Genomic DNA, 20,884 nt, shown 5'->3' with positions numbered 1-20,884 from the left:
AGTAATGTCAAATCATCGAGCATGATATTGAAAAGTGATTTTCATATTTGTTATGTGTCATCAGTTTGTACTTTTGAAATTATTGGCGCGCAGAGCTAGCCGACCAATATGGTACAGTTATTACCTGTGACCATCAACCTGCGCAATATCTTTGGCAATAGCATACCTTGTTTTCTTTGTATCAGAGTAAGTTACTTACTCTGTTTGTATCGTGATTCCATTACATATAAGAGCACAGAATAAGTGTGGCACTTGAGATACGATATTGGTTGTTTAATGTTAGATCTTTTTTACAAAAGAATTATTTCATTTTTGTTCAATTCCTCTTTAACCGCCTATTACTATAATACTTACAAGTTATACTACATACTTACAAGATCGTGCAGTGCGTTACGACAATGCTTATTTTTTTCACCAACGCTGTATTTAAGTTCTTTTAATTTATAATTAAACTAGTAAAAAAAATAATAACTAAGTATATATCACGCCCCAAAATTACAACATAAACAGTAAAACAATTTTAAAACTATTTTTAAACTAACTTTTATCAGTAGGTACACAACATACTTCTCTCCATATATACGACTATTCATAATTGATGTTGATACATAATTTGCAACTGCCTAAGGCTAAGCTAAATACTAGAATTATTAACAAAACACATTTGTGGTGTGCTTTATACAAAAACAGTTTCACAACTCGGAATTTTATGTTGCGGCGTAAAACTGTATAGTAATATGCTCAAGGATATTTTTATTTTTCAAATTCGTACGTTTTCGTTCATTGTTACATTATAATAAAAGTGGCAACAGGATCTGGCTAGTGGGTGGTTTGTTTTTACCACAGAATGGCGGCACAAAATATCTACAGGGCAATATAAATAAAGGTTATTATAGAACACTAAAGTTGGGTAGCAGCTTCCAGCGCGACAGTTTTAAAAAAAGTTTAAAACAAGGAAACTTAAAAACAATTGCCACAAGCTTAAAGCTACAATGCATATTACCAACTAAAATGAAAAATGTAATATATTACGCTTTCAATTCATCCAGTGATGTATATTTAATTAATAAGTGGTGCAATATAACAGAAAAAGACTTAAATATTTTCCAAAGCCAACAAAACGAAAATTTAAAAATATATAACTAATATATAAGAAGAATATAAAGAAACAATACTGAATAGTATTTCTATACAACAAAAACACCCCCTAGAATATGCGAGACCTTGCCCTTGTGTAGGGATCTTGGCTTAATTGCCCGGACCAACAGAAGACAACCTCACCAAAAATCTAAATCCCACAATGGTGGGACCAAGTCAAAGAAATGCGTCACTGGAAAAATTATTACCAAAAGTTCCAAGTACCTACCCCAAAGGAACTACAGGAGAGGCAGCTGACACTTGTGTGAGGCCAGATTGCTCAAGTGGCGCATAACCTTCTCTTTTAAGTGTCGTGAGCCTACCTCCCTTTGCTACCTCCAGACCTACCAACCTCCATTTGCCTCTGAGGAAGCAAAAACAAAAATACTCCTCGAAATAGGAGAGAAGAGATATCCTAACGCATCTCCGCCAATAAGCAAGAGAGGGACCGGTGAACATCGGCAAGGGGAGAAAAAAGCAAGGATGGAGAGCCCCGTCTAACATCGAGAGGCAATCAGGAACTTATCAACAGGTTTGTTGCTATTGGATAGGTGAAAATAGCGGTGCTGCCAAAGGATTACTCAAAAGAAGCGATACTGGGCGAAGCAGGAACCAGCGGAGTAGAACACAACGATCCACCAAGTATGGGTCAGCTGTATTTTGCGGTGAAACATTTTCGTACGCTCCTCATTGATTGTGCATCCCAAGAATCGGCGGATTAGTTGGTGAAAACGGCACGAGTTTAAGAATTGATAAAGGCCGTGACTGGTGGCAATGAAGGGACAAAGCATCCCTAAAGAGGTGAACATCACGCTGTTTCTGCCAAGAAGGAAGAGGAACGAGACCAACTATACGTTGAGGCTTATCCAGACTCAGGGTTCGAATGTAAGTACATCGAGTTGGCGAGTGATCAACTCGAGATAGGAGGGCCATGGTCAGGTTCTCAGGAATTGACCTCAAATCGTAGGAGGCAGTAGAGAAAGAAAGATATATTCTCTCTTTTAGATTCGGGACGACACCTGTATCGGGTCTAAAGAGAAACCAAGGTAAAAGGAGACAGACCCTCCAGCCTTCACCTCACAGGTACCTCAGCCGGACACAAGCTCCTCGACTGAAAAGGGCCAAACCTACAACCGTAAAATTAATAATTATTATATTAATTAAATAATATATTTCTACTTAATTACTATTCTCTAGTTATTTACTTATCTATTATATTAGTTAGAGACAAGTTATTGTCAGAAAAAGAAAACACTTCTTATTTTCCACATCTTCTCTCAGATAATTATTATGCGGTGAGAACTGATCTCATCCATTATTATAGAAGTGTTAATCGTTGCTAATATACAATAAGTACCACTTTCATAGCGTTATTGAACGTAAGTATTAGACACTTTTTGCCTATTGTGTGAAATTTTCAACACCTATTTTCTAAAGCTTTACTTACCCACGGTCTACGGTTCAATTTTATTTAATTTAAAACGATCCTATTCAGTGAAATTTTGTACGCTTTTTATCGTATTTTGTTGGGAAAATAACAAATCTTTCTTAAGATACATCTTCTTCTACTTCTACTAAATAGACCTTATAAAAAAGTGTATTACAGTTTATTTTTTTTAAACGAAATCATTCACTTTAACAATGAGTCAGTTGTGATGGACATTACGATTCGTTTTAGTGAATCGACTCTTACGATTCGTTCATTTGAACAAACTACAAACACATTTTACGTATTACATTAATAGATATTTTTTTGTAAGTAACTTTCATATCGCTTGCATTTTATATCATGATGCTTGTTTAGGGCTTTTAGTCTGTTTATGCCCTCATAAATACGCAATCTTCATAAGTATGAAGAGGGCGTTAAATTATAGTTTATTTTATTACTAATATATAAAATTGATTTAATAGAACTCTTGTTTATATACATACATAAAATAATAATTCAGTAATTATTATTTTGAATTGAAGAATCGTGATAATTGATTCATTGTCTACTGTAAGGTTCGTCTAAAAGATGAATATTAGAATTATGTACTATGAGCTTGGGTACCCAAACGTTTGTAAAACAGATACTGATCTATATTGTTTTCACTGCTATTACCTATATTACAAACGTTTGGGTACCCAAGCTCATAGTACATAATTCTAATATTCATCTTTTAGACGAACCTTACAGTAGACAATGAATCTTCTTTGAACGAACAAACCGTTGAAACGAACGAGTCGCATTGTGATCCGATTCAGTTTCTACGAATCATTTTTACTACTCGTTCGTTCAAACTTTATGGATCCGTTTTAGCCACGATTCAATTGAACAAACTGTACTGTAAGAGGTGAATCGAATCTTACGATTCATTTTTAATAAGAGCAGATGAACTTATGGGGGTTTTAACAGGACACTGTCTCCTTAATGAACACCTCAGTAGATTAAAGCTAAGAAAAAACGGTGAATGCAGGTTCTGTGGGGAGGCACCAGGTTTCCCTATAAGAATGGGGAAACACCAGAACACCTCATCACTAAGTGCGCCGAGACGACAAACAATCATTCGTGCCATAATCTTTCGTACGACTGATATCGGAGATGGAGAACTAAACTCGAGAGTAAAACCGTCTCTCTCTTTTTTTTATACTAGCTTTTGTCAAAGCCCTGAGACTGTATGATGAGTTTTGACTCAAGAAAGGGGGACACAATAGATCTGTAAGGTCGCGGTGATTAACGTTAAGGCGTTCGACTGTGTAAATAATAAGATCCTAATTAATAAACTGCAGCACTATGGGTTCAGGGGAACATCTCTCGAATGGTTTAAGTCGTATCTGACCAACAGAAGTCAACTTGTGTGGGTGGATGCCACGTTGTCTTCTAGCAAGCCAATAGAATGTGGAGTACCACAAGGCTTAGTACTAGGCCCCATTTTGTTTCTTCTTTTTGTTAACGACATTGCTAACATAAACATCAGTGGCAAAACATGTCTTTTTCCCTACGAAACTAGCTTCACTTGGAGCAATAAGGACGTCACTACACTTCATAGGATTATATCATTATATCAAATGACTTAACCATTAAATTTTGGTGCGATTCGAACCTCCTGAGTCTCAACATTTCTAAAACTAAAGCTTTGTCGTATAAAACCTCGCTGCAGCCTTTTGTACTTAACAACACCATCATTGACGTAAAATCTGTAAAATTCTTAGGGCTTGTTGTAGACAATTCTCTGAAATGGGACATGCATATCGAAGCTTTGTCGAAAAAATTGAGCTCTGCCTGTTTTGCATTAAGATCTGTTTCTAAGGAGCTCAACTTGTCAGTGGCTAGAACTGTTTATTATGCACTTTTTGAGTCGCACCTCAGGTATGCCCTTCCATTCTGGGGTATGTGTTGTGTGACTCAATTTGACCGCATTTTCAAGCTCCAGAAAAGAGCTGTTTGATATTCACTGAGACTAAACAGCAGAACTCATCGCCAGGACTTCTTTAAAAAATTAAAAATATTAACTCAAGAAATCGGGACACAATAGATCTATAAGGTCGCGGTGATCAATTTCCCCATTCCTATACGATCTACAATGTACAATCATTGAATAATAAATTCTCTGGGCACCTTGGAACCAATCTAGAGTTGTTCATGCAGTGATCTACATTAGGAGTTGTACGGAATAATAAAAAATGCATGGGAAACTGAAACTGATGAGTGTGATTGTTCCTAAAAGATAGGAAAGTTTTGCGAGATTAGATTATGACATGTTGTTCCGAAACTAGTCGTATTACCTGAAACATGTTTTTATGTTTATGAAAGAAAATTGTGAATTAGGGCATTAGGTACCTTGTTTTGTTTAACATCAAATAAGTTAAATATTTATTAAAAATATATTATTAGGGGTAGTATATTTCAATCCCAGAAACACGATCATGAGGTTTTTTTCGCGAAAAATTTTGAAAATTGGGAATTTTTTTAGTTTTTAGTTAAAAAAACATAATTTTTTAATAATATGGCAACATAGGTAGTAAATTAATTTTGCAAGAAAGAAAACACAGAAAAGATCCAGTGGTTGACAAAATTTAAGCTTTTATTTTGGACTTATTTCAAACACGGTAAAAAGGAAATCTGTTTCTTTGATCGAGATCTATCAGCCCTGAAAATATTTGCACTTGCACTATTTTACTCTGATTTATTTAGAGCGTGTATAATATATGATAAAAAAAATAAAAAATATTTTGTCTATACATTAATAACCTTTTAGAAATAATATCTTAACTTATTCTGAGGAAATCATTATTTTGCACATATTTTGTATTCACACATTAATTTACTATTAATGCACAGTTACCATCGTTAAATAAATTAACATACATTTTGCAATTTCCTGCAATAATACAGTAATACGACATTTTTTCAACTTCAGATGCATCAAAAATAAAATAATTGCGCCAATTTAAGGTTCAAGTTAACAGTAACGTTTTATAAACTAGAAGGAAATAGACTTTGCTTGATACGCCATCAACATGCTTTACCAAATGGTTTCATTATTGAAGAATGATATATAGAATAATTCAGTTATGTGGAAACCGTATTTTAACAAATTGTAAAGAAAATTATATTGTAAATTGTGCTCATTTATTCGATGTAGAATTTTTGCTAAAGTTATAGGTCGAAGAACCTTAGTAGAGAATGTAGAATGCATGGGAGGGGGTTTAATAAATAATAAATAAATGCCTTTATTGTCAAAAAATTTTACAATTTGTAGACAAAGGTAAAGTAAACAAACAAAGTAAACAAACAAGGTACACAAACAAACAAACAAAAGATAATAAAAAGAAGAAACAAAATGGGGCCTAGTACTGAGCCGTGTGGTACTCCACATTCTATTGGCTTGCTAGAAGACAACGTGGCATCCACCCTCACAAGTTGACTTCTGTTGCTCAGATATGACTTAAACCATTCGAGAGATGTTCCCCTGAACCCATACTGCTGCAGTTTATTAATTAGGATCTTATCATTTACACAGTCGAACGCCTTGACGTTAATCACCGCGATCTTACAGATCTATTGTGTCCCCCTTTCGTGAGTCAAAACTCATCATACAGTCTCAGGACTTTGACAAAACCCAGTATTTGAGGTTTTACAGAGGTTAGTTCTCCATCTCCGATATCAATCGGACCAAAAAAATATTATAGTTAACACGTCGTATCAAAGTTCGGCGCACTCAGTAATGAGGTGTTCTGGTGTTTCCCCATTTTCCCCACAGAATCTGCATTCTCAGTTATTTATTAGATTCAATCTACTGAGGTGTTCGTTGAGGAGACAGTGTTCTGTTAAAAACCCCGTGACAATCTGAAAATGTTCTTAATTATATCAAGGAAAATCTTCGATTTTTCTCGGTCGCAAGTTTTGAGAAATTTCTTCAAATGTCTTAGATAGGTTCTTGAATTCCGCTTTAAGTTGGTTTCGACTTGGGAAGCAGAACGGTTCTTGTTTGCTTTTTCATTACCTTCTATCCCTTGATGGTCAGGCACCCAGAGTAGGAAGACTTTATTTTGCTTTTAATTCAGTTTAGTGGAAACCATATTTTAACAAATTGTAAAGAAAATTTTATTGTAAACTGTGCTCATTAATTTAATATAGAATTGTTGGTTTCGTTTTGTTTGATTGAAGAACCTTAATAGACTGTAGGATGTAAGCTTGTGTAGAAGGGCGTCAAGTTACTTTGAAAATGAGGATTGATTACCCACTCCTCATATAATTTCAAATATAAAATAAAATATTCTAGATAGTTTCGACGGTAATGATATTTGAGGATAAAGTAACCATTAAATATTTATTTTTGTAGAAGAATCTATAGAAAAAATATAATTTATCCAACAGCCACTGCTTATACAGACATTACTCACATGTATACATGAATATAAAATAAAAAATAACACACGCGTGAGTTTTTGAAGTTATAACAAACTGGTGTGTTATGAATTCCCTATCATATACGCCAAGATACTTTTCTGACAGTATTTGTGCTGTAGAAGCCAATTTCTTGCTGAAGATCTTCCTGAATAATTTTTCCTTTAAAATCTGACTTGCTGGTTGATAATTCACTATTTTATCGTTAAAAAATCGCGATTTATCTAAATGACGTCAATGTCAGTGCTATTTATTATTTACAAAAAAACAAAACGCACATCTATATTGCATATAGTCTGTCCAACGAGAAGATCCTTGACAGTGATAGATGTGTCTGTCATTTTAATTTCAAAGTAGTTATTTTATTTTACAAAGAAATAAGTTGGTACAACTGGAACGCATAGCAGGATATATTTAAAATTTGATTGACAAGATGACAAGTGATTACTTCAAAATATTGTGAAAAAAACTGTATAAAACTGAAAAATTGTAATTGAGTTATTTTATTTAATAAAAACGGTATGTGTTAATACATAACAAACAAGAACAAGACACTACATACCAAAAAAATATAAAAAAGAACTATTATTTACTTTCAAGCTTTATGAAACTACCCCCATTTATGATTATATTTATCAATATAACTTATGTACAAATACAAATTTGTAATATTCCACAGGAATAAATAAAACAACATAGGTAAATAAAACAAACTATTTTATTAATAATAACACCTAGCAAATTTTATACCTTAAAAGTTGATTAATTAGCTTATTAATTATTACTTATCTTAATTTTTTTAAACCAGTACCTTTTGACATTATTTTTCTGCAGTACTAAAATCCATTATTTACCTATCGTGTGATGTCGATATTTTACAGCTACTCCAGTTTTTATTATGTGTTTAGTTTGATCCTTCTACCATATACGAGATGCACTTATCTACGACGAAATGGTATACAAACTTTATGGATGGCAACTTCATTGGTGTATAAGACTTTCTGCCTGGGCAGCGAGTATTAACCATAAACTGTGCTCTGGGTCTACAGTTAATTTTCACTCGATTTTTCCTCCACTTGACTTCAAAAGACACAAAACACACGTAATAATACGAATCAAAATGCATCATCTTCCAAAACGCAGGGTATTTAACAAAAGTTGACACAAAATTATAACCTATAATTTGGCAAGACTTTCACAAGCGTCAAAAATGACAAAATCTAAAGGCGAGTTCATACGCATCGGCGTTCGTTTGTCGTTCATCGTTCCGTCAAACCAATAAAATTGAATTACGATCTGTCATTTTTTAAATAAACCAATAAAACTGGTTAAAAACAACAAGACACGACGTATGACGGATTTATATTTAAACCCATCCATAGATAACTTAAAAATTATTAGAAACTTTTTTTAGTAAAATAAATAGATTGGTATGGGACGTCATCTGTTTTTCTTCTGTCATCGTCTGTCGAAATCTCTCCTGAGAAAAAAAACAGAGTATAAACGCACCCTGATAATTTATTAATTCGCAACAATGAAAGTAGAACTGGTAGATCCTCTTAAATCAAATATTCTTTAGAGATTGGACATGAAACAGTTCTGAAGTTGGATAAAATTTTGTATGGCACTCGCGTGTTATAACATACCGGGTGTTGCATCGTCGAGCGGGACATAGGAAATCCCATGTAAATTTTAATGGGGTCAATTATTGGCTTCCCTAATTATTTTAGAGAATAATTCTATTTAGGTTTATTGAAGAGCAAGCACTAAAACCCACATTCAAAAGAATAACTTTAGATATTTTTGATTAGCCCGTTTACGAGTTATCGCCGATTTCTTTTTAAATATTTTTCCTTTCTTATGGCCTTGTATTTACTTATGAGCACCAGTCAAGGTAAAAGATAACTGTCAAATGAAGTTGTCATTTCAGAAATTTATCTATTTAGTGCTTTATTATTATTATTAAAAACTCATACCTACATTGAAAATATTAGTCATGAATTACACTACCGAAGAAAAAGTATTGATAGTTAAATGGTATTATCAAGGAAATAGTTATCAAAAGGTGTCGGACATGTTTGCTGCTCTGTATCCGAATAGACCGATACCTGGAAAATCTACAATACCAAGGAATATCCAGAGATTTGAGACCAAAGGTACCCTAATAAACAACTGCAGATGTGAAGCAAGGCAGGAACAAAGAGAAGATGCAAGAAATGATACCGACTTGGAAGTTTTATTGTGCGTGGAAGAGAACGATGGAAAGACCAGCACAAGGAAACTTGAGGATGAAATAGGAATAGATCACACTACAGCGTTTCGAATTTTGAAACGACATAAATACTATTCCTTCAAATATGAAAAGCACCAAGAGCTACGAGATGGGGACGAAATACGGCGGCAGGCGTTTTGTTTTGATATGATGGAAAGAGCAAACACGGATAGGGAATTTTAAAAAACATATGTTTCACTGACGAATGCACGTTTACCTTAAATAATGAACCCAATGTTCAAAATTATGGATATTGAAACAAAGAAAACCAACACAGGTTTGTCGAAACAAGGACGCAATATCCACAGAAAGTAAATGTTTGGGCAGAGATATACGGACACAATATTATCGGGCCATTATTTCTTACGCGAAATTTAAATGCAGAATATTATTTGGAACTACTCGAAACTCATATTTTACCTGCTTTACATGATGCTGCTAGGGAAAATTAGGAAGTTTGGTACCAAATGGATGGCTGCCCAGCATATAGTACCCTGGCTGTTCGGGAATATTTAGACAATAGTTTTAACGGAAACGTTATTGGCCTAAATCATACAGTAAATTGGCCAGCAAGGTCTCCTGATATTTCGCCAAGTGATTTCTATCTGTGGGGCCATTTAAAAAAAACAGGATATACAAGGATAAAAAATACCCAAATCTAAACGAGTTAAAAAATGCTATTTCTGCCGAATGCAATAGAATTTCAGTTTACCAACTAGCGAATGTAAGAAGAGAATTTTATGATCGCCTGGGTTATTGTCTAGCAGTCGATGGAGGAATATTTGAAAATCTTCTTAAATCCTAAAGTTCTAACAATTTAATAGTACCTAAATTATTAAGTTACTGAATATTGTAATAATAGTATAATTAACCTTGTAATTGATTACTTTATTTTACTTTAATTCATATTAATTTGTATTTATAAGTACATCTTTAATATTTCCGATGTAGGAATGAGTTTCCAATAATAATAAAGCACTAAATAGGTAAATTTCTGAAATGACAACTGCATTTGACAGTTATCTTTTACCTTGAGTGGTGCTCATAAGTAAATACATGGCCATAAAAAAGGAGAAATATTTAAAAAGAAATCGGGCGATAACTCGTAAACGAGCTAATCAAAAATATCTAAAGTTATTCTTTTGAATGTGGGTTTTAGTGCTCTTCAATAAACCTAAAAAGAATTATTCTCTAAAATAATTAGGGAAGCCGTTAATTGAACCCATTAAAATTTACATGGGATTTTCTAGGTTCCGTCCGACGATGCAACACCCGGTATAAGTCACTTGAGAAAATTAACCCTCTCGGCAGAGGACTTTTTTGAAGAGATGACTCTCCCACAAAAGTATCTATAAACATTATTTAGTAATATCGAGTTTGTTGCATTGAGATAACTATAGTATAAGATGTTTTATCGTTTTATTATGGGAAAGAATTAATTTAATATGCGTATATTTTATGTCCCCTCCAATTATAGCGATCTAAAAATGAATAAAAAATGAAAATGCGATGGGAAGATTGTCCCACCCGCACACATGAGTAAGCGGCCAGTGGTGGATCTTGGTCCGCGATCGTTTTCCTCTGGGAACATTTTGAGAGTTTAGCCAGAGGCTGTTTTTAAAGTCACGAGCGCCGGTCTATCACGAAAAGCTGATTGAGCTACAATAAATAACGCTAGTGAGATAATTTTCAACTAAAACTAATTTTCACATGATTAAATAGTTTTTATTTCGATCTTCTTCTCACTTAGGTGGCTTTACTAAAGGTGGTTGCTATCGCTTACTGTAAGTCTTATCGGACCGACGACGGCCATTTAAAAATGGATATTCTATCGAACTCTTCTCTGTGTCGTAAAACAGAAGATACAATAAAGTATATATACTTACCTATACCTTATCTCTCTACAGTACTAAAAGCTATTATTATTTATTTATCGTGTAATTTGTTTATTTTACAGTTACTCCAGTTTAAGTACCATATACGAGATGGTATATATACAGACCATGTATGTAAAACAGGCCATGTACAAAAGGCCACGTACAAAAGGACTAGCGACTAGCCCATATGTAAACAGACACTCAGATTCGAACAAAAAAAATAATCTGATTATTTAATCAACTATATATTATATATACTATATATTCTACATAAACAGAGCCGGACTTGAAATTAGTTTAAATAAATTGTGTTCAAATGTCCAAAACAAAAAAAAAATATATATATATATATATTAAGTGTGGCATATCATTGTACTCAGGCGACCGAGTTCTGTCAAAATATGAAATAAAAAATGCAGGTCCGTATTTAAAAAAATTAAGTTGGACTCTGTATGTCACAAATTATCAGCTAATTTCAAAATCTAAAAATACTCTCAGATAGTCTTAATAAAGTGGCTATGAGAATGTACAATTATTTGTCTTTTGATTTTCTAAAAAGTAACGAGAGGAAAAAATAAAATTAATTTTCGAAAAAATTCTTTTTTTCCGAAAAACTCAGCAATCCGTGAAATTTTTAAAACTTTTTTGATGGCATCTTGGTGAACATCCCAAAGCGCAACTTTGCCCCAATTTAACTATGTTCGTATCTATTACGGTTGCCGAGATACCAATGCTCGTACCTCGAGTTTGTAGCACCCTGTATACAGTCTGTTTTCACATATGGTCTGTAACATAAATATACAACTTTATTGGTGGCTAATACAACTCCATAGGTCTACGCTTACTGCTAGCTCAATTTTTTTGTCCACTTAAAATACAAACCAAAGTGCAAAAACTATTCGCAAATATTTATAATTTTCCAGAACGCTGATTATTAGACATAATTTGACACAAATAACAACCTTAACATTGACAAATGTTTCAAAACACGACAAAAATCTTATGTCGAGTTTATAGGCATCCGACCTTTGAATAAGAAGACTAAGGAACGAGCATATCAAAAATCTTAGGTACACCGCGATGGGCCTCAAATATGGCCGACTTAAATTCCGGTTTATCAGTGTCGTTCTAATTTTATTTAAAAAATGTAAAACTATGATGTAGGGTAGACGTGGGGTAGACTCAATACTTTGTTGTTTTATTTTACGTTGTGAATAAATGTTGGTAGTTATTAAAATTGTTATAAAAATATATAATTCTAATAAAAATAGATAAGTTATAATAAGTATTTATTAACACAAACATCCGATACGCTACTGAAGCAGGTAAGTCAAATTAGCGTATCTAAATTCTTTGACATCTAATCTTTGACAGTAATAAATAAAAGCTAAAATGCAAGAAAAATATATAATTTAGTTAATTTAAGTGAATTTCATAAATGATCGGTTTACTACACGTAAGTATATTATATAGTCACTTACTAGCGAAAAGTTGTTCCATTATTTCACTCAGTTTTTGCCGAGATTTTACCGCACGCTACACAACCAACTATTTTAGAGTCTTTTTTCGATAAATCGCGATAGTGTCACTGTTAATTTAAGTTCTGCCACAATTTCCATCTAGATTTACTACCTTTATACAACTATCAGTAGTAGAATAAATAATAAATAACATAAAATAAGCTCCGTAAAGACTGACAAATCCACAAAATTTCAAATCAAATTCAAATGTGTCAAATGAATCGTCAAACAGAACTGTCAAGGATCCCCACCCTAGAGAGCTTTTATGGTGGCTTTTCCGCCCACCATGCATGAATACATGGATAGCATTATGCTCCTTCCTTAGTCTTCTTATTCAAAGCATCCGACAAATATTTTATGATCTGTAATTTTTGAAATAAACCAATAAAACTGGTTAAAAATAACGAGAAAGGACGCATGGCGGATTTATATATAAACTCATCCATAGTTAAATTAAAAAAAATATATTAGAAACATTTTTAATAAAATAAATAGATTGGTATAGACGTTATCTGCCTTTTTTCTGTCGAAATCTTCCCTGAATTATAAAACAGAGTTTTTGTTGTCGGTTTGTACCAAAGGTTTGTACCGTTCGTACCTGTTATAATTAAATAAATAAATTGTGAATAATTCATAACCGCACAAATTGCCGCCACAAGTAAAACTATTTCAAAATCGCTGCGGTATCAAATAATAAATGATTCCTCCGGGACTGGAAGGCATAATTTTGCGTCATTTTTGAGAAAGTACCGTAGTACCCTGGCCCAATAAGCCATATTTATGTTTTGACCATATTTATGTTTCCGCAATTTTCTTAATAATAGCCTCCGGGTGAAAACCACTGTACCGCTACTGGTTTCGACTTCTAATTTGACAACTGTTGTACGTTAACCGAGTTTGGCCTTCGGGTCCCTTTTCTGTCTCCATAATAATCGCATTTTTTCTTAGCGCTCCTTCAAAAAGACGTTAAAGGTTTTATGTCGATGCATGCGAGTGCATGCTGGCGAATTTTGCAGTTTACTTTGTCAGACGTAATAAACAACCGCAAACAGTTAACTTGTGGTACCTATCGCGCAAAACAGAGGCGGATATGTTAGTCTAAGAGCTAGCGTTTTGAAGACAGAACCTAAAGCTATGGTCCTTTAATATATATTTTGCTCTGTTCTCTTGAACAGCAGGTATAAACGTTATGTTTACTACTGCGCATCATATCTGTACAAGGTGTCTCATTTTCGTGAGTTTCTCGTTTCTGAGTAGAGCTACAAAGATGCGGTTTTCACATTACTATGCTACTTTCTTATGAAACTAAAGATGCTACACGCAGATTTGTCCTAGTCCCTTTGATTTTTGAAATCTGGAGCGAATTTATAAATCTCCCGTTGAGCAGGAGCGTGCCGTGGGTAAAAAGGCGGGGTGGGCGAGTTATGTTGAGGGCGCCGGATACATGCAGAGTAATTCAAATTGCCGAATTCAAGGTGTTCAGATTATGGTTCATTTTACACTATTTGGGCGCTTGGATTATAGGATTATACAGTATATACGGATTATAGGGGTTATATTGGGATGTATTTACTCATACATTATTACATTACTGTACAGGGTGGCGCCTCTCATACGCCACGGAAGTTTCAAGGAGAACGGTAGTTTATGTCGAAATGAAATTTTGACAGCATATGTAGGTTAACTGAAAGCATTTTACAAAAATATATAAAATTATACAGGGTGTCCCAAAGAAAAGCTACACATCAAAGTTGTGTTTTTTCTAATGGAACACCCTATATATTAATTGATTTTCGGATTCTAGGAAAAAAATAAAGGTGAGTTTTATTAAAGAAGCATATACCTAAAATCTATGGATTTGGACATATTTCACATTTTGTGAAAATGAAGAGTAAATTTTAAATTTCGATAATAGCTACCTAAATTTTTGTTGACCTTGTATAGCCTGGTATTTAATTACAGTAACCATTGTATGTTAAACCAAATTGAAATGTGACCCGAAAAGTTATAGAGGGCGAGACAAAATTAATATTGAACATTAGTCACTTTTAAAAGCAAGTTACTCCTTTAGTTTAAATAGAACACCCAGTATATTTTTCCGGTGTTCAATGGGGAATTTATATATCTTCAAAATATTATTAGGTTGCTTACCCTTCAGATAAAGGTTTTCCTAGATATTTTAATTTTTATGATTTTGCGTCAGTAGATATTTATTATTTGAAAAAATCTAAGGTGGCTGTGTGTATATCTTTAGTTAATTTAACAAAAATTAAAGATTGTAGAGTAAAATACTTAACGGTAATAAAAAGATACACGTTTAAAACATATTTTAATTATTACAGATTTAAAACTAGATAGAAACCTATAATTATGTGACAAAAATTAGCTACATGAAATCAAAAGCTCAAAATGCTTCCTTTCCTTTTAACTGCATAAAATGATTGTCTTTTCAAAAGGATATTTTCATTTTAAAAGGCATATGTGGAGTTCTACCTCGAAAAGCAGCTACAATAATTTCTCTCATATTGTCGACAATAGTTGGTCGAGTTTTGTAAACACTGTCTTTAACATATCCCCATAAGAAAAATCCAGGCTAGATAAAATCAGGAGCATTTAAGTATTCTATTAATTGGTGAACGCACACTGCATTCACCGACTAATAGAATCATATCAATTCTCTCTGATGTAGGATAAGTTTACATTTCTGGCAAATTTCTGAGGAATTATTTTGTTTGAACTGACACAAAATGATAACTAGTTGTTAAAGTTAGAATAATTTGACAGCTATGTTGAAGTAACGTCAGACATAATCACCAGCCACCTAGATTTTATCAAATATTAAAGATCTACTCAGATCAAATCATGTAAATGAAAATATCTAGGAAAATCTTTGTTTGAGGGGTAGGCAACCTTAATAGTATTTTGAAGAGACATGAATTCTCCATTGAATATCGGAATAATATACTGGGTGTTCCATTTAAAATAAAAGAGTAACATGCTTTTAAAGGTGACCAATGTTCAATATTAATTTTGTCTCACCCTGTATAACTTTTTGGATGAAGTTTTAGTTTGATTTAAAGTACAATAGTTAATTTAACTACATATTAGACTATACCAGGTAAATTCCAATTTAGGTAGCTTTTATTGTAATTTATAAAATTGTTCTTTATTTCTAGAAAATGTTAAATATATCAAAAACCTTACATTTTAGTCATATACTTCTCTTATAAAACTCACCTTTATTTTTCTCCTAGAATCCAAAAATCAATTAATATATAGGGCGTTCCATTACAAAAAACACAACTTTGATGTGTAACTTTTTTGGGGGACACCCTGTATAACTCTCTATATTTTTAAAAAGTGCTCTGAATTAACCTACATATTCTCACAAAATTTCATTTTAATACAAACTGTCGTTCTCCTTGGAGCCTCGGCGGCGTATGAGAGGCGCCACTCTGTACTACTAGGGAAAATATGAACAAAAAATAAAACTCTCTACTTAATTAAAATTTTAAGCGTCTTGTTTTTACAGACTTAAGTTTGTTTAATAACTTATCATAATCGATTAAAGGCGCGAAATTCGACTGGACAAAGCAACGTTGCCAACCGCTCTTACAAGAAGTAGTGTTGGTCTTCCTGACCAAATGTCGAAAATGCAATCAAATAAAAATACTAGACCATAACGTGATCGTAGAATGAGAATAGTTAGATTGTACGTAGAATTTTGCGATTTCACTAGGGCGCGTTACTCAGTCAGAGCTAAGGGCGGAGGGGGCTATCCCCCCCCCCTGCCCCCTATAGGGCACACCACTGCCGTTGAGTCCCGTAGAGTAATTTACGCACCCTGTAAAACATGCATTTAGATCCCTGTAAAAAACTTAAGTTTGCCGTTATATTCCAAGAATGACTACTCCCAGCAAAAATTAGTTACGCCACTGAACTCTATATAATTCTGTAAATGACTAGAACTTATTTCCAATAATTAAAGTCCTATCCTAAATGGCTAAATCTATCTAGATTAACATTAACAATTCTACGGGGCGTGTGATTTTTCCAAGTGTGATTCCACAAAGAAAAGTCGTTCGCTTCAGATCAAAACGATTTTTTTCAAACGTCTCAAAAGTATTAATTTTTTGTCATTTTAACGCCTAGGTATAAAAGTAAAGCACTGTTACGCCTTAGCACAAAAGTACAAAAATATATTATTAAACTGATATTAAGTGTCAAATTAAACGAGTGTACAAATTGTTGTTCGATTACTGTTTATATTATTTGCAATGTCTGAAATTGATTAAAAAATTATTTGTAATGTTTAAAAAAATAGTATGTTCTATTCGGAATAAAAATGTATGGAAAATAAATGTAAGTATAATTTTTACTCCTAATAAAACAATACACACTATTGTTCGGAAAAGTTTGCGTTATATTCCAAGAATGACTACTCCCAGCAAAAATTAGTTACGCCACTGAATTCTACGTGAAAATCTATAGGAGATACTACGAAAGGGATCAAAAAATGCAACATTTTTAATTTCGATGAAGATCGAAGATGACTAGGACAAATTTGTGTGTATTTTTAGTTTCATAAAAAAGTAGCATAGTAGTATGTGAAAACCGCATCTTTATAGCTCTACTCATAAACGAGAAACCCTGCAAAAGACACGAATATGGGACACCCTGGACTATCCGATGCGTAGTAGTGAACGTAACATCTACCGGCAGCCAGATGCCATGTACGCTGTTCAAGAGAGTACAGCAAAAGATATATTAAAGAACAAGCTTCCTTAAAATGCCGTCGTTACTAGATCTCATACTATCTATATAAGAGGGTTAGGGGCTAATGTTCTTTCAATGGATGGAGTTGGGTGATTTGAATTGAAGAAATGTTAAAAAAGTCCTAATTGGGAAATGCAAAACAACGTCAAAGTTGCTTTTGCTTAAGTGAAAGGAACACAAAAAATATTTATTTCAATATAAATCGTTAATGAATATGTATTTTATTCTATTCACACCGACTATTTGACAAGAATCTATAATAGCTACTATCCGATAGTCCAGCGGCATTAAAAGTGATCAACTCAGTAACCATTAATTCGAAATTGGTTAAAGAATGCCTAGAGGAGCTGAACAAATTAAGCAAATATGGAAGTTACGGGGTTTTTAACAGGACACTGTCTCGCCAAAGAACACCTCAGTAGAATGAAACTAAGTAATAACCGTGAATGCAGATTCTGTGGGAAAAATGGGGAAACACCAGAACACCTCATCACCGAATTCCTCTGTAAAACCACCGTGTCAGATATTGACTTTTGTCAAAGCCCTGGGACTGAAAAGTTATAACTCAAGAAAGGGGAACACAATAGATCTCTAAGGTCGTGGTGATTAACCTACTAAGCAAAAATTATTAAAAGACAGAATTTTTTTTGTTGGTGATGGAATGTTCAACTGAAAAAAATGAAAGAAAATTTAGTATATTCTTGAAATGCCCTAAAATGTTTCAACGATTCACAGTTAGTAATGATAAATTAGGTTATCCTATGCTAGCTAAAAAGGGAAGGAGATCTCTGAGCCTACACTAAAAGAAAGAAAAGAAAAAATGCTGAAAACTGATGCCTCGATAAATTAACTGGAATGTCTTAATTGCTTTGTTAGTTGTATTCTTGTATGGCAATCCTTAGTAGTTATAATAGTTAAAATAAATATTTATATAGATGGCATTTTTATACGTTGGATATGAATATTAAAATAACTTCTATTGTTTAACATAGTCAAAATAAAATCATCACCCCCTCCCCCCATTTCAAGTGCCTTCGCTACGCCTATGGTGCAAAATAAAATATCGCAATTGATTCGGGAAAATTTCCCTCAATTCGCGGTACGACACAAAATTTTACATATAAACAACCGGTACAGTTAGCATTTAGAATTATTTAAGCATTAAGTGTATGCATTATTACCTACAGGCTTTTAGTTTATACATAGAAAACAAATTTATCTTAAGCAAGGAATGTTTCTTCAATACACGCTGAGGAAGATTAGTTCTTCTATCGCAATAAGTATTATAACCTATAAATTCTTCTACACTATGTTCCCGGATTGTCTTTACAATAGGAAAAGCTTTTTTATTATTGACATTTTGAGAAAAATACATTCTCCATAAAAATTTTTGCTTGTTCTAAAATGGTTAATCTCGTTTATACTTTTCCAAATTTCCATACCCATAGACTTAAAATTCCATACCGTTTTAGAGAAAATTTAAAAAACCATGAAAATATGGTTGATGTTTTTCTAAAATATTTTTCGATAAGTCCTAAAAATTGAAACGCGTTTCTACGGTAATATAATGGTAATATAATTTCGATTTCATTCTTTGATAGATGGTTATTATCAATTTTGATTAACGTCATATTTTCCTGTTGTTAAAGTATCACATTTTCCAATAAGTATTATCACCCTTCCCGTAGCATTGTACTAAATAAATTTTGTGCTTCTTTAACGTTTTAACACAGCAAAAAATATGACGTTAATTAAAATTCTACCAATAACAATCTATCAAAGAGTAAAATCGGTACTATATTACATATTACAATAGAAACGCCGTTTTAATTTTTAGGACTTCAAAATCATCAACCATATTTTCACGCTTGTTTTAATTTTCTCTAAAACGATATGAAAATTTGGGAAAAGTATAAACGAGATTAACCATTTTAGAACAAGCAAAAATTTTTATGAAGAATGCATTTTTCTCAAAATGTCTATAATAAAAAAATTTCCAGGATGGAGTCTCCCAGGTTCAGAGTGTCATTTTCTGGAAGAAAATGACACTCTGAATAGAATGACATATCATAAGTCAACTTTTGGCATTTTCGAATATGGTTTATTTGAAATTACAACATGCGATTCATAACGACAATTTGACTCGAAACACCAAGTGTGTGGTACCAAATTATTCGTAAAAAAATACTTTTTCGAAATATGCTAATGAGCCACCCTCGTTCCACTTGAAAAAATTGAGATATGATTAAAATTACGATTTGGGCATCTTCTAACCGGCCAGGACATGACACGAATAACATTATGTGATCAAATTTATTTTTTCAAGGTTTATTGATTAAAAAATAGTGTTTTTAACACAGCCATGGCACCCTAGATTGAAATTTAAAATTCAATTTTGTTTTAAGCAAAAATGTCAAAACTGGACATATGATATGACATTCTATTCAGAATGTCATTTTCTATCGAACAAAGAAAAAAATACGGAAGGAACCATTTAAAAATCAAAAGTTGTAGTCATTTCCGGTGAATCAGGAAGTGGCCGAAGAGAATTGAATACGTCAATAATTAATCCTAATTTATGTCATATATTAACATACCAAATCTCGTTTTTTTATCTGATAAAATAAAAAAGGTATAGGGGGTGAGCCACTTTTGAGACGCACCCGGTATAGTACAGTTACTCGGCTACAATTATTTATACCGGTGGTCAAAAATATAAGTTGGGCAGTATAAGTGGCTAATAAATATAAATATAACAAATTTAAGTTGTCATTAAGGTTTTAAAAGACAAGACAATAACATTGTCAGCTAAATCTAATTTCTATCATTCCAGTTATTATCTTACAATGTTCTATTATACCTATAAATAAATTAGTTATGCCATGGATTTTGAAAAACGTTAACACATATTTTATTGGCACACCAAAGAATTTCAGCGAGCTGGCTCTTTATATTGATATACACTGAGTAAATTTGTTTGTTATATTATTATTCAAACAGACCCTTCGTTAAGTTCCGTCCATAATACGACAGTAAAAATATCCAGGGTAAAATTTTACTTTAATAAACCCGTGGCGCCTCGGGACTTTTGTTAGTGCCCCAGGCTAATCCGGTTGGCCTCGGTTCTTTACATAATTTTAAGTTGCCCTCGGGTCACCGTCCAGGCCAGGGCTCAAAAGGAATTTTTATTAAACGAGCGAGAACATATTTCTTAAAAATTTTGGCATGGTAAAGAAACATCTACAAAATGATGATTTTTTCTCAATTCAGTCAGTTTTGATACGCAAAATTGTTACAGTTGGAGGTTGGAACCTTTGGTTTTACACAACAAACTAAAACACTAAATCACCACAATACACCAAAACACTTTTACTTTTACACTAGACGCGCGTTTCGCTAAGGATATGAT

Source organism: Sitophilus oryzae, unplaced genomic scaffold (genome assembly GCF_002938485.1).
Source record: "Sitophilus oryzae breed Bouriz unplaced genomic scaffold, Soryzae_2.0 scaffold_177_pilon_pilon, whole genome shotgun sequence".
Taxonomy (NCBI): domain Eukaryota; kingdom Metazoa; phylum Arthropoda; class Insecta; order Coleoptera; family Curculionidae; genus Sitophilus; species Sitophilus oryzae.
This window is presented reverse-complemented; position numbering follows the sequence as displayed.